Below are 13,740 nucleotides of genomic sequence, written 5' to 3'. Positions count from 1 at the left end.
AAGAAGGCAAACGTTTTCAGGCCATCACTGATGTTATACACCTGCAGAAATGGAGAAACCTGTTACACATACACAGCTGCTAAATAGTATCTGCACCATCAAAATGTTTCGTCTACCTTTGCTTTCTTGCACCTAAAGGTTTTCAAATAACTTCAGCTGAGCCTCCCTGCTAAGGTCTATTCAGGGGTTCTGGGGAGGAGGGTCCATCAGATAATCGAACCTCAGATTCAGGAGGAGCAATGTGGTTTTTGACCTGGCCGTGGAACACCAGCTCTATACCCTTAGGGGGGTCCTGGAGGGTGCGTGGGAGTTCGCCTAACTAATCACGTGTTTTGTGGATTCGGAGAAGGTGTTCAACTGCGTCCCTTAGGAGGATCTGTGGGAGTACGAGGTAGCAGATCTAACTGGCTCCATCACCTAGAGACTGTGGTCCCCTAGACTCACTCTATCAGTGTTTGGAGCAAGTTAAAGAGCGGGTCAATTGAGCCTCAGAGTCCTTCTCCACCCACGTATCAATTTTAAAAAATGCAACATTAGTAGGCGTTGCCTGGAGGACCGAGAGGGCGGAGCCGCGGCAGTGACGAAGACGACGGCTAACTAGACGATGCTAGCTCCCTTCACTCTATGCAGTTATTAGAAGTGGAGGACGTTTCTCCCCCTCCTTACCCAGACACTCGAGAAGAAAGGGACCAAGTCTATTTGGAGGAGACAAGCGGACCTGAGCCTTATTGTTGTGAGCTTGTGAGTTGCCTGTAACTCCCAGAACCGACCCAACAGAACCACCTCTGAACGTAAGTAGCCGTTAGCCATAGCATTGGATTAGCTGCAGGGTTTGTCTCCACGGCTCTAGAGCTAGTATTCAGCATGTTTTAGAGGTTTATCTGCTTCAGCACACCTGGTTTTAATCAGCAACAAATAGCTGAGCTGCTTAACAGTTAATCTAACTTGTTAAAGCAGGAAAATCCACTGAAACATGCTGGATAGCAGCTCTCCGGTAGCTCTGGGCTCAAGTTACAGTCTGCTGCATAAAATTATGAAAATGCCCCATGAGAAAATTATTCTGTAATGTGTTCAGCTCACTAAAACTGCCCTGGTTTATTTATTTACTGATAACAGCTGCTCTCTTGGTTCTAGGTCCTCTGGTGTCTGCAGCTGGTCTCTGGTGTCTGCAGGTGGTCTCCTCTGCTGGTGTCGTCAGGATCAGGAGCTTCCAGAAGAATGTGCCTTTCAATGACTCTTTCCCCCTTATTTGTTATATTAATTAAATAAATCTCAATTTATATATTTCCTGTTTTTGTTCATGTCCATAAATACTTAAACATGCTTGAAATTAAAATGAGCTTTTAACAGTGAGGTGCTAGTTTAGTTCATCACAATAGAGCTAGTTAAACATGCATTGTGATAATTCAATTAATGTAATTTATAAATATCCATTAAAATATCAAAACTGGAATCTATATGAGATATTTGGCAGCACAAAAAAAACTTGTCAAACACAATATTTATTATAATAATTGTGGGCAGACAGGAGACAGAGCTGATGGAGGTTCTCAGTCATCGAAGGATGGCTGAAGGCTTTCCAGGAACAGGAGATGTGGTGTTGTCTCTTCTCTCTCTATTCTGCCAGATGAGCTGATAGGTTACAGGTGTGTGAGGACATCCTCATGCTGTCATAACCAGATGACAGGAGTTATCAGGTGATCAGCCAGGCTAATGAGATGCAGAAAGAAAACAAATTCAGGACAGTGTACAATATGTGGTGTTGCTCACCTTATGTGCTCTTATAGAGTATTAACGTGTGCATGCCTCATGGTGTAGAGTACATATTTTGCTGAGTGTCCTGCAATAATGCAGGTTATTAGTTAATATACTTTTGATAGCAAAAACAAAATATTTAATGTAAAAGTTATTTTCCAGGAGAATCAGCTCACACGTCACCACCAAGTGTCACAGGGGCAGAATCAGTAGCCTCCGTCATGATGTAATCACATACTTATTTAATTGTTAATATCTTAAAAATTCTGAAATGTTTTAATTTTTTTTTTACCTTGAACAGTTCACTGAGCTTGCACTGTCACTGAGGTGGAAGCTGGAATCAACAGCAGACACCTCACACCTTGGTCTTTTCAGGGGGTGTGGCCGCTGCTCTGGGACTTTCTGGAAGATGAATTTTCATCATGGTCCCCGTGGGTCACCAGACACACTGCGGCTGTGAACTCCATTCTGGCTGGCTATGTAAAAACAAAGAAGCAGCACATTTATAAATGTTTAAAAGAGCATAAAATCACGTGTAACAATAATCTGTAAAATAAATTAAAACTAGAAGGTAATAAAATGTTTACATAGAAGATTATTAAAAATAATTCACCTTTGCTACAGGTAAGGCTTCACATCAGCCTGGACAAGTGCATTCTTGCAGCTAAATCAGTCTGACAGCCAGTGTCTTGGGTAGATTTAGCCTGAAAAAAATATATAAGCACATTGTTGTTGGGAGTTTATAAAGTCAGATAATATACAAAAGAAACTGTCCTATATAGGCGCTTTATAACATTCCTAGTGTGTGATCATTATAACGTAAAAGTCAGTCACCTATGATGTGGAGAGCCTGAAATGCGACCTCCTGAACAGAATTCCTCACAGAACCGGGTCACAAGCTGGGTTTCACGCTGTAATGCTGTCAACTAGTGCAGCGTTAGTTAGAGCCACTGTTGCAGAATTGCCGACTGACTAGCTAAAGGAAGTGAACCACGTCTCTCAGACTTTGCATTTAGGTAGGGAATTGTCTTTAGAAGATGTTAAAACGTTTATTTAGCTGACTCACCTCAGACTGGAGCCCGCCGTGGTGGGGGAGCAGAGTCGGTGGGCTGCATCTAAATCGCGGAAGAGCCACGGTGGGCACAGCCTCCCTCTTCAAACGGAGACGTGCAGAATCGCGGGTAAAATGCCCACAGAGTCACCGCAAGCATACTACACTACACCTACTCACCAATACTAAGACGATATGGAGCACTAAACCCGAAATACTTTCCCAATTACACTAACAGCCAAACACTAACTAAACTACAATATCCAACAGCCAAGCTAACACTAAATAAGTATTTATAACACTAAAAGATATGCTAAGACTAGGATATGCTAATGCTATATGCTAATGCTGAACTACCGCTGACCTCCTACGCTCACTTGCAAATCCAACTCCCACTCGCCACAGGGCGTGGCCGAGACGCTCGTTGCTTTTATAACTTTGGCACGGAGCTGCTACGTAGTACTCTACTGGTTTACGTAGTACTTTACTCTTTAGCCATTGGCTAAAATGTATTCAAAATGACTCAAATTCTATGTTTTCAGCTGAAGGTGGCGCATTACTGTGGTTTTTAGACAGAATTTTTAATTTTTAAAGAAAATGCACCAAAATGCTAAAATAAAGAATGCACACATTTAAAACACTATTAGACACTCATTTATACAGTTCATCAGCAAAAAAAAGTTAATTTAGACGTTACTTGCTCTTTAAGGATTGGATGCAATCAAACTTCCTCCAGTTAAACAAAGACAAGACGAATTATTTTCTTTGGAAACAATCAGGATAAGATGGAGGTTATTACTCAACTTGGCTCCAGAAGGATAAAGACAGACTCGGGTTAAAAATCTTGGTGTCATGATTGATTCAGACCTGAGCTTCACTGGTCACATGATTAAGGCAATAACTAGATCAGCGTTTTATCATCTTCATCTATGTCCAGACCAGACCTGGGGAAACTCGTTAATGTGTTCATCTCCAGCAGGCTGGACTATTGCAACAGTCTTTTGACTGGTCTTCCCCAAAAAAGCTGTGAAGCAACGGCAGCTTATTCAGAACGCTGCTGCTAGAGTCTTAACAGGAACCAATGGGCCATTCCCATCTGTACCGGGTTGGCCCGGGCCGGGTAGCCCCAGTCGGCCCCAGCCTGGCCCGGTTGATTCCACACATCCTTGTCTTAAGCCCATGTGGGCTGATTCTACCCACCAATCAGAGGCTTGCTCTAATGGAAGGTGTGAATGGGCTGATTCTACCCACCAATCAGAGGCTTGCTCTAATGGAAGGTGTGAATTGCTGTCAGCAGTGGGTGTGTTGGCCCTGGTCGGCCTGAAGCAGTACCCCTCGGGAAGAGGGCCAAGAATGAGCCTTGGTTGGCCCGGAAAAATACCAGGCCACCCAGATATGTAAACAACCTACGCTACCCGGCCCGGGCCGACCTGGTACAGATGGGAATGGGGCTCAAGAGAACCGAGCACATCACTCCTGTTCTTAGATCTCTACACTGGTAACCAGTAAACTACAGAATCCATTTCAAAGTGCTTCTACTAGTTTATAAATCACTCATGGCCAGAATACATGTCAGATCTCCTCCAAGTATAGACGCCCAGCAGGGCTCTGCGATCCTTAGGAAACAGTCAGCTGGTAGAACCTCGGGTCAGAACCAAACAGGGTGAAGCTGCTTTTAGCTACTATGCTGCTCACAGATGGAATCAGCTTCCTCATGACCTAAAAGGTGCCCCAACTCTAGTAACTTATAAATCAAAATTGAAAATCAGCCTATAAATAAATGTTCTTATTCTGCACTTTATTTGCTCACCCTTTAACTTTATTTCTTTTTAATTTTTAAATTGTATTTTATGTCACTGTCACGGCTGCCAGCCTGAAGAGGGAAAAAGCAGCCAGGTTCAGAACTCTGCAGCCCGGTTGTTAACATCTACCAGGAGGTCTGAACATATAACACCAGTCCTACGTGCCTTGCATTGGCTCCCTGTTTTTTATCGCATCAGGTTTAAGGTCCTCCTGTTTGTGTTCAAGGCGTTAAACACAGGGGCTCCTAAATATCTTTCCGATGTCATCCACCAGCATGTCCCGGTGCGTTCCCTTAGGTCAGCTGACCAGAGATTACTAACTGTGCCTAGGTACAGCCTGAAGTCTCGTGGTAGTCGAGCTTTGTTAGTACTTGGACCAAGTCTCTGGAATGAGCTGCCAGCTGATGTAAAACAGGCCACGTCATTAGAAACCTTTAAAGGAAGACTGAAAACACATCTGTTCTCGCTGGCTTTTGGACGTTGAAGTTGGGGGAAGTAGGCCAGATATGGAATGTGAACTGGCACTCAGGTTTTTGTACTGTATTTTAAAATGGATTTCTTATTGTATTTTTATAGGATTTATTACAGTATTTTACAGGGATTTTTTAGTGTATTTTAATGGATTTTTTAATGTATTTTAATGGTCATATCTCTGTCCTATTGTGTGGCATTTTATTGATGTACAGCGCTTTGTTTGTCCATTCTGGCCATGTGAAAGCGCTCTACAAATAAAGTTGATTTGATTTGATTTGAGGATCACCCAGCTCTGGTGGGTGACTGGACACCGCCCCTCCTCCTCCTCTCTTCCAGGCTGCTGAGGAGCACAGCTGAACTGAATCCTCCTGATGAGCCACACCTGGGATAAAAAGGCTGTGCCTTCAGCAGACTGAGAGGCAGCAGTGCAGGGGTTCTGCTGTCCTCCAGGTTTCGTTTGGTCTAACCCCGTCGTTGTGATGAGTTTTAACTTATAGTTTTAACTCTGAGTGATCCACATGGATCTTTTGTGCATGTCACCTAGTGTTGACTGTGTTTTAAGGTTAACTCGGATTTAGTTTTTAGACTTTTATCAACGTCGTTGTGTTTTTAAAACACCTTCAGTTTAGGTAAAACTTTTAATAAAGTTTTAACCAGGTGTTTTATATAGTTGATAATTTGTCTTTTAATTGTTAACCTTATAGTGAATTTTTCGTTTTGCATTATTTTAATAATGCTCGCCATCTGTTTGCTCTTGTTTTTAGAACCTTTTATCACAGTTAAACCCATTTTAAACGCCACTGTCGTATTTCTTATGTTACCCCCTCCTTCACATTTTAACATCTCCTGTCGGGGACGTAACAGTCACAATGATTTTAATCTCCTTGCTAATGGAAAGCACATTGAATTGCCTCTGTGTATGAAATGTGCTTTATAAATAAAGCTGCCTTGCCCGTCTGACTGGTGTCAGAGCTTGGTCTCATTGTCGGCAGTAAGTTGGGCTCGTTCCTGGTGAGAGCTGGACTCCACCAAGGCTGCCCTTTGTCACAGATTTTGTTCAGAACTTTTATGGACAGGACTAGACACAGCCAAGGTGTTAAGGGGATCCTTTTTGGTGGCCTGAGGATTGTCTCTGCTTTACATTGTTTTTCTCAATGTTTATTTTTTTCTCATTTAAAAAAATTTTAATCTTTTTTTTTTAAATCTTTATATATATATATATATATATATATATATATATATATATATATATATCCCGTTTTGCAGATGATGTGGTCCTGTTGGCTTCATCAGAACGTGATCTTCAGCTTTTGCTAGAGCGGTTCACAGCTGTTGTGAAGCAGCTGGGATGAGAATCAGCTCCTCTAAATCTGAGGCCATGGTCTTGAGTTGGAAAAGGGTAGAATACCTTCCCCGGGTCAGGGACGAGGTCCTGCCTCAGGTGGAGGAGTTTAAGCTTCTCTGGGTCTTGTTCACGAGTGAGGGAAAAATGGAGCGCGAGATCGATAGGCGGATTGGTACCGAGTCTGCAGTGGTGCAGGCGTTGTACCGGTCTGTTGTGGTGGAGAGAAAGCTTAGCCAGAAGGCAAAGTTCTCGACTTACCGGTCGAGCCATGTTCCTACCCTCACCTGTGGTCACGAGTAGGGTTGTCACGGTAACCGGTATAGCGGTAAACACCGGTAAAAAAGTTGACAATAAAAATAACCGTCCAGTTTTTAAAAAACTAAATTATCTCGGTGGGTTTACCGTGGCCGCGGTTTAGGCGCGGTGACCCTTACCAGCCACCGTCGCTTCTGCTGAAGTTCCCGCACACACGCACTTTTTAGTTTGCAACCAAAACTTTGAAGCTGAAATAATGGCCGAAGGCAGAGACGGCAGCGCCCAGGACATCCATCAGCCCTCAAAGAAGACTAAATCGGAAGTATGGGCATATTTTGGATTTCTGAAAAATGCTGAGGGACAGTTAATAGAAGACGGCTATCCCGTTTGCAGAACGTGCAGGAAACAAGTGTCTGCAAAAGGCAGCAACACTTCGAATCTAATGGCACATCTGCGTGACCATAACCCACGTCTCTACAGCCAGTGTAAGGTAAGTTAACATTAGCATTTTAGCTTAAATGCATGACGTGAGGACTTTTGGCTGAGGGAGAATGCAACGAGTCACTATATACTGCAGCCGCAGCGTCCTCTGCCAGCATTTAAACCGTGTCACGGACACCCCCATATTAAAATGATGTTATGCATTATGGCGCCCATGGCGCAGATGAGTTGGTCGCCACTGCTCACCCTATTATTATGAATTTAATAATGGTTACTGCTTGATGACATTTATCCTAATCTGCAATGATATGATATCATGTTAACTTGAAGGACACAAACCGAGGACGATAATATTTTCCTATTTCAGTTTGTGTAGAACAATGCTTTCTGAACATATGCAACACCGTTTAAAAAATACCGCGATAATACCGAAAACCGTGATAATTTTGGTCACAATGACTGTGAGGTTAAATTTTCATACCGTGACAACCCTAGTCACGAGCTTTGGGTAGTGACCGAAAGAACAAGATCACAGATACAAGCGGCCAAAATTAGTTTTCTCTGAAGGGAGTCTGGGTACTCTCAGAGATAGGGTGAGAAACTTGGTCATCTGGGAGGGGCGTGGAGTAGACCAGCTGCTCCTCCACAATGAGAGGCTCTGGCATTCTCAGCTGACCAGGGAACGCCTTGAGATTCCCCCAGAGGAGCTGGCCCAAGTGGGTGGGGAGAGGGAAGTCTGGGTCTCTCTGTTTAGGCTGCTGTCCCTGCGACCTGACCCCGGATGTGTGGATGAGAATGGATGGATGAATGAAACTTCAGCTGTTTCTGGTAATGGGTCTCACACTGATGTGGAGAAATGTTTTTCATTCAAGCATAAACTACCTCTCTAAGATCAAAGGTCAGCCTTTAGGATCTTCTGCTCCAGAAGAGATTTCATGGTTCCATCATATCACCAGGTTCTTAAGCAGCACAATAGTCCCAGACCATAACGCTGGCACCACCATGTCTGACTGATGGTGTGTTTAGTCCCACATGAACAGGACACGCACCTTCCAGAAAGTTCTGCTTGGGTCTTGTCAGTCAACAGAATATTCACCCTAAAGTCCAGGGGAGCCTGGCAAATGTGAGATGAGCCTTTTTTTTGTTTAAACGCAGAAGTTTTGTATTTTTTGTCGAATCGTGACCTCTGACCTTATTTTGAACAAAGCCAGTCCTGAAGTTTACGTTTAGAGATGTTCAGCCACCTTTATTCAGTGAGACAAGTTGCACTGAAGGGATTTCCCAATTCTACGAATCTGACTGCACTCAGGCCTGGGTGTGGCTGGAAAAATGTCTCGGCTTTACAAATAACGTGGTTGACAGTTAAGATGAGGAGTTTGTTTGGCTGTAATTTGGATCATTCAGCAAAACATCTGCATTAGAAAAAGAACTTTGGGACTGTAAATAATGTTTCCTCATTAAACGACACATGAAAACCACGTTTTATATTTACTGAGCCGTCTGATACAGAAAGGCGTTTCATCTGCAACATTTAAATAAGCAAAAAATAAAAGATATAACCACTAAAGAACCCCGTTAAAATGTTAAGACGGCCTAAAGAACAAGAGATTTTAATGACTGACATACGTCATCAAAGACGGCCTTCTCCACATCCATGCAGCGCAGAGATCCATCATAGCTGAGGGTGAGCAGCTGGCTGGGATGAACGGTGGAGAACGCCATGCAGCCCACTGGACGGGTGTGAGGTTCAAAGAGCAGAACGCCATCATCGCCCCAATCAGCGCCCTAACAGAACAGAGGTTAGTTGTGACATCATCATCATCATAACCAGTGGACCTTCTCTAATGGGCCTTTCCCATCTGTACCGGGTCGGCCGGGCCGGGTAGCGTAGGTTGTTTACATATCTGGGTGGCCTGGTATTTTTCCGGGCCAACCAAGGCTCATTCTCAGCCCTCTTCTCGAGGGGGTCTGCTTCAGGCCGACCAGGGCCAACACACCCACTGCTGACAGCAAATTCACACCTTCCATTAGAGCTCTGATTGGTGGGTAGAATCAGCCCACATGGGCTTAAGACAAGGATGTGTGGAATCAACCGGGCCAGGCTGGGGCCGACTGGGGCTACCCGGCCCGGGCCGACCCGGTACAGATGGGAATGGCCCATAAAACACTAACATTAAGGTTTAAATCAGGATAATGGTCGTAAGATCTACTTCTGCCATCTAGTGGTGAAAGGCCTGAGATAACTCACCAAATTCCACAATCCCACTTTTCCCAACTTGTCTCCAGCAGCCAGCAGCAGGGCAGGGCAGGGCAGGGCAGGGCAGGGCCGCCCTGCAGGGCAGGGCAGGGCAGGGCAGGGCAGGGCAGGGCAGGGCCGCCCTGCAGGGCAGGGCAGGGCAGGGCAGGGCCGCCCTGCAGGGCAGGGCAGGGCAGGGCAGGGCAGGGCCGCCCTGCAGGGCAGGGCAGGGCAGGGCCGCCCTGCAGGGCAGGGCAGGGCATGGCAGGGCAGGGCAGGGCAGGGCAGGGCAGGGCAGGGCAGGGCAGGGCCGCCCTGCAGGGCAGGGGAAGGAAGGGCAGGGCCGCCCTGCAGGGCAGGGCAGGGCAGGGCAGGGCCGCCCTGCAGGGCAGGGCAGGGCAGGGCAGGGCAGGGCCGCCCGGCAGGGCAGGGCAGGGCAGGGCTGCCCTGCAGGGCAGGGCAGGGCAGGGCAGGGCAGGGCAGCCCTGCAGGGCAGGGCAGGGCAGGGCCGCCCTGCAGGGCAGGGCAGGGCAGGGCAGGGCAGGGCCGCCCTGCAGGGCAGGGCAGGGCAGCCTTGCAGGGCAGGGCAGGGCAGGGCCGCCCTGCAGGGCAGGGCAGGGCAGGGCAGGGCCGCCCTGCAGGGCAGGGCAGGGCAGGGCAGGGCAGGGCAGAGCCGCCCTGCAGGGCAGGGCAGGGCAGGGCAGAGCCGCCCTGCAGGGCAGGGCAGGGCAGGGCCGCCCTGCAGGGCAGGGCAGGGCAGGGCCGCCCTGCAGGGCAGGGCAGGGCAGGGCCGCCCTGCAGGGCAGGGCAGGGCAGGGCAGGGCCGCCCTGCAGGGCAGGGAAGGGCAGGGCAGGGCAGGGCAGGGCCGCCCTGCAGGGCAGGGCAGGGCAGGGCAGGGCAGGGCAGGGACGGGCCACCCTGCAGGGCAGGGCAGGGCAGGGGAGGGCAGGGCAGGGCAGGGCAGGGCCGCCCTGCAGGGCAGGGCAGGGCAGGGCAGGGCAGGGCCGCCCTGCAGGGCAGGGCAGGGCAGGGCCGCCCTGCAGGGCAGGGCAGGGCAGGGCAGGGCCGCCCTGCAGGGCAGGGCAGGGCAGGGCACGGCAGGGCAGGGCAGGGCAGGGCAAGCAGGGCAGGGCAGGGCAGGGCAGGGCAGCCCTGCAGGGCAGGGCAGGGCAGGGCAGGGCAGCCCTGCAGGGCAGGGCAGGGCAGCCCTGCAGGGCAGGGCAGGGCAGAGCAGGGCAGGGCAGGGCAGGGCAGGGCACGGCAGGGCAGGGCAGCCCTGCAGGGCAGGGCAGGGCAGGGCAGGGCAGGGCAGCCCTGCAGGGCAGGGCAGGGCAGGGCAGGGCAGCCCTGCAGGGCAGGGCAGGGCAGGGCAGGGCAGCCCTGCAGGGCAGGGCAGGGCAGGGCAGGGCAGGGCAGCCCGGCAGGGCAGCCCGGCAGGGCAGCCCTGCAGGGCAGGGCAGGGCAGGGCAGGGCAGCCCTGCAGGGCAGGGCAGGGCAGGGCAGGACAGCCCTGCAGGGCAGGGCAGGGCAGGGCAGGGCAGGGCAGGGCAGGGCAGGGCAGCCCTGCAGGGCAGGGCAGGGCAGCCCTGCAGGGCAGGGCAGGGCAGCCCTGCAGGGTAGGGCAGGGCAGGGCAGAGCGGGACAGGGCAGGGCAGCCCTGCAGGGCAGGGCAGGGCAGGGCAGGGCAGCCCTGCAGGGCAGGGCAGGGCAGGGCAGGGCAGCCCTGCAGGGCAGGGCAGGGCAGGGCAGGGCAGCCCTGCAGGGCAGGGCAGGGCAGCCCGGCAGGGCAGGGCAGGGCAGGGCCGCCCTGCAGGGCAGGGCAGGGCAGGGCAGGGCCGCCCTGCAGGGCAGGGCAGGACAGGGCAGGGCAGGGCAGCCCTGCAGGGCAGGGCAGGGCAGCCCTGCAGGGCAGGGCAGGGCAGGGCAGCCCTGCAGGGCAGGGCAGGGCAGGGCAGCCCTGCAGGGCAGGGCAGGGCAGCCCTGCAGGGTAGGGCAGGGCAGGGCAGAGCGGGGCAGGGCAGGGCAGCCCTGCAGGGCAGGGCAGGGCAGGGCAGCCCTGCAGGGCAGGGCAGGGCAGGGCAGGGCAGCCCTGCAGGGCAGGGCAGGGCAGCCCTGCAGGGTAGGGCAGGGCAGCCCTGCAGGGTAGGGCAGGGCAGCCCTGCAGGGTAGGGCAGGGCAGGGCAGAGCGGGGCAGGGCAGGGCAGCCCTGCAGGGCAGGGCAGGGCAGGGCAGCCCTGCAGGGCAGGGCAGGGCAGGGCAGGGCAGCCCTGCAGGGCAGGGCAGGGCAGGGCAGGGCAGGGCCGCCCTGCAGGGCAGGGCAGGGCAGGGCAGGGCAGCCCTGCAGGGCAGGGCAGGACAGGGCAGGGCAGCCCTGCAGGGCAGGGCAGGACAGGGCAGGGCAGCCCTGCAGGGCAGGGCAGGGCAGCCCTGCAGGGCAAGCAGGGCAGGGCAGGGCAGGGCAGCCCTGCAGGGCAGGGCAGGGCAGCCCTGCAGGGCAGGGCAGGGCAGGGCAGCCCTTCAGGGCAGGGCAGGGCAGCCCAGCAGGGCAGGGCAGGGCAGCCCTGCAGGGCATGGCAGGGCAGCCCTGCAGGGCAGGGCAGGGCAGGGCAGCCCTGCAGGGCAGGGCAGGGCAGGGCAGCCCTGCAGGGCAGGGCAGGGCAGGGCAGGGCAGGGCAGCCCTGCAGGGCAGGGCAGGGCAGCCCTGCAGGGCAGGGCAGGGCAGGGCAGGCAGCCCTGCAGGGCAGGGCAGGGCAGAGCGGGGCAGGGCAGGGCAGCCCTGCAGGGCAGGGCAGGGCAGGGCAGCCCTGCAGGGCAGGGCAGGGCAGGGCAGCCCTGCAGGGCAGGGCAGGGCAGCCCTGCAGGGCAGGGCAGGGCAGGACAGGGCAGCCCTGCAGGGCAGGGCAGGGCAGCCCGGCAGGGCAGCCCTGCAGGGCAGGGCAGGGCAGGGCAGGGCAGCCCTGCAGGGCAGGGCAGGGCAGGACAGGGCAGGGCAGGGTAGCCCGGCAGGGCAGGGCAGGGCAGGGCAGGGCAGCCCTGCAGGGCAGGGCAGGGCAGGGCAGGGCAGCCCTGCAGGGCAGGGCAGGGCAGGACAGGGCAGGGCAGGGCAGGGAAGGGCAGGGCAGGGCAGCCCTGCAGGGCAGGGCAGGGCAGGGCAGCCCTGCAGGGCAGGGCAGGGCAGGGCAGGGCAGCCCTGCAGGGCAGGGCAGGGCAGCCCTGCAGGGCAGGGCAGGGCAGGGCAGGGCAGGGCAGGGCAGGGCAGGGCAGCCCTGCAGGGCAGGGCAGGGCAGGGCAGGGCAGCCCTGCAGGGCAGGGCAGGGCAGGGCAGCCCTGCAGGGCAGGGCAGGGCAGGGCAGCCCTGCAGGGCAGGGCAGGGCAGCCCGGCAGGGCAGCCCTGCAGGGCAGGGCAGGGCAGGGCAGCCCTGCAGGGCAGGGCAGGGCAGCTCGGCAGGGCAGCCCTGCAGGGCAGGGCAGGGCAGGGCAGCCCTGCAGGGCAGGGCAGGGCAGGGCAGGGCAGGGCAGAGCAGCCCTGCAGGGCAGGGCAGGGCAGCCCTGCAGGGCAGGGCAGGGCAGGACAGGGCAGGGCAGGGCAGCCCGGCAGGGCAGGGCAGGGCAGGGCAGCCCTGCAGGGCATGGCAGGGCAGGGCAGGGCAGCCCTGCAGGGCAGGGCAGGGCAGCCCTGCAGGGCAGGGCAGGGCAGCCCGGCAGGGCAGGGCAGGGCAGGGCAGGGCAGCCCTGCAGGGCAGGGCAGGGCAGGGCAGAGCAGGGCAGGGCAGGGCAGCCCTGCAGGGCAGGGCAGGGCAGGGCAGGGCAGCCCTGCAGGGCAGGGCAGGCCTGCAGGGCAGGGCAGCCCGGCAGGGCAGGGCAGGGCAGCCCTGCAGGGCAGGGCAGGGCAGGGCAGGGCAGGGCAGGGCAGGGCAGGGCAGGGCAGCCCTGCAGGGCAGGGCAGGGCAGGGCAGCCCTGCAGGGCAGGGCAGGGCAGGACAGGGCAGGGCAGGGCAGCCCGGCAGGGCAGGGCAGCCCTGCAGGGCAGGGCAGGGCAGGGCAGGGCAGGGCAGAGCAGGGCAGGGCAGGGCAGGGCAGCCCTGCAGGGCAGGGCAGGGCAGCCCTGCAGGGTAGGGCAGGGCAGGGCAGGGCAGGGCAGCCCTGCAGGGCAGGGCAGGGCAGCCCTGCAGGGCAGGGCAGGGCAGCCCTGCAGGGCAGGGCAGGGCACGGCAGGGCAGGGCAGGGCAAGCAGGGCAGGGCAGGGCAGGGCAGGGCAGCCCTGCAGGGCAGGGCAGGGCAGGGCAGGGCAGCCCTGCAGGGCAGGGCAGGCCTGCAGGGCAGGGCAGGGCAGGGCAGGGCAGCCCTGCAGGGCAAGGCAGGGCAGGGCAGGGCAGGGTA

At 54.9% G+C, this 13,740-nt stretch overlaps 1 long non-coding RNA gene across 1 annotated transcript; it reads right to left on the bottom strand.

Moving 5' to 3' along the window:
* LOC139071843 (uncharacterized) lies at window positions 1-8,885 on the bottom strand. The gene is made up of 3 exons (XR_011521655.1): window positions 8,750-8,885; window positions 2,369-2,459; window positions 1-2,231 (listed from the first exon to the last, which is right to left on the bottom strand). It is a non-coding gene; the product is annotated as an uncharacterized lncRNA (long non-coding RNA).
* Between the last annotated feature and the right edge of the window lie 4,855 nt (window positions 8,886-13,740).

Source organism: Nothobranchius furzeri, chromosome 9, assembly GCF_043380555.1.
Source record: "Nothobranchius furzeri strain GRZ-AD chromosome 9, NfurGRZ-RIMD1, whole genome shotgun sequence".
Lineage (NCBI taxonomy): Eukaryota > Metazoa > Chordata > Actinopteri > Cyprinodontiformes > Nothobranchiidae > Nothobranchius > Nothobranchius furzeri.
The sequence above is the reverse complement of the archived record's forward strand: the minus strand, read 5'-3'. Positions and strand labels throughout refer to the sequence as shown.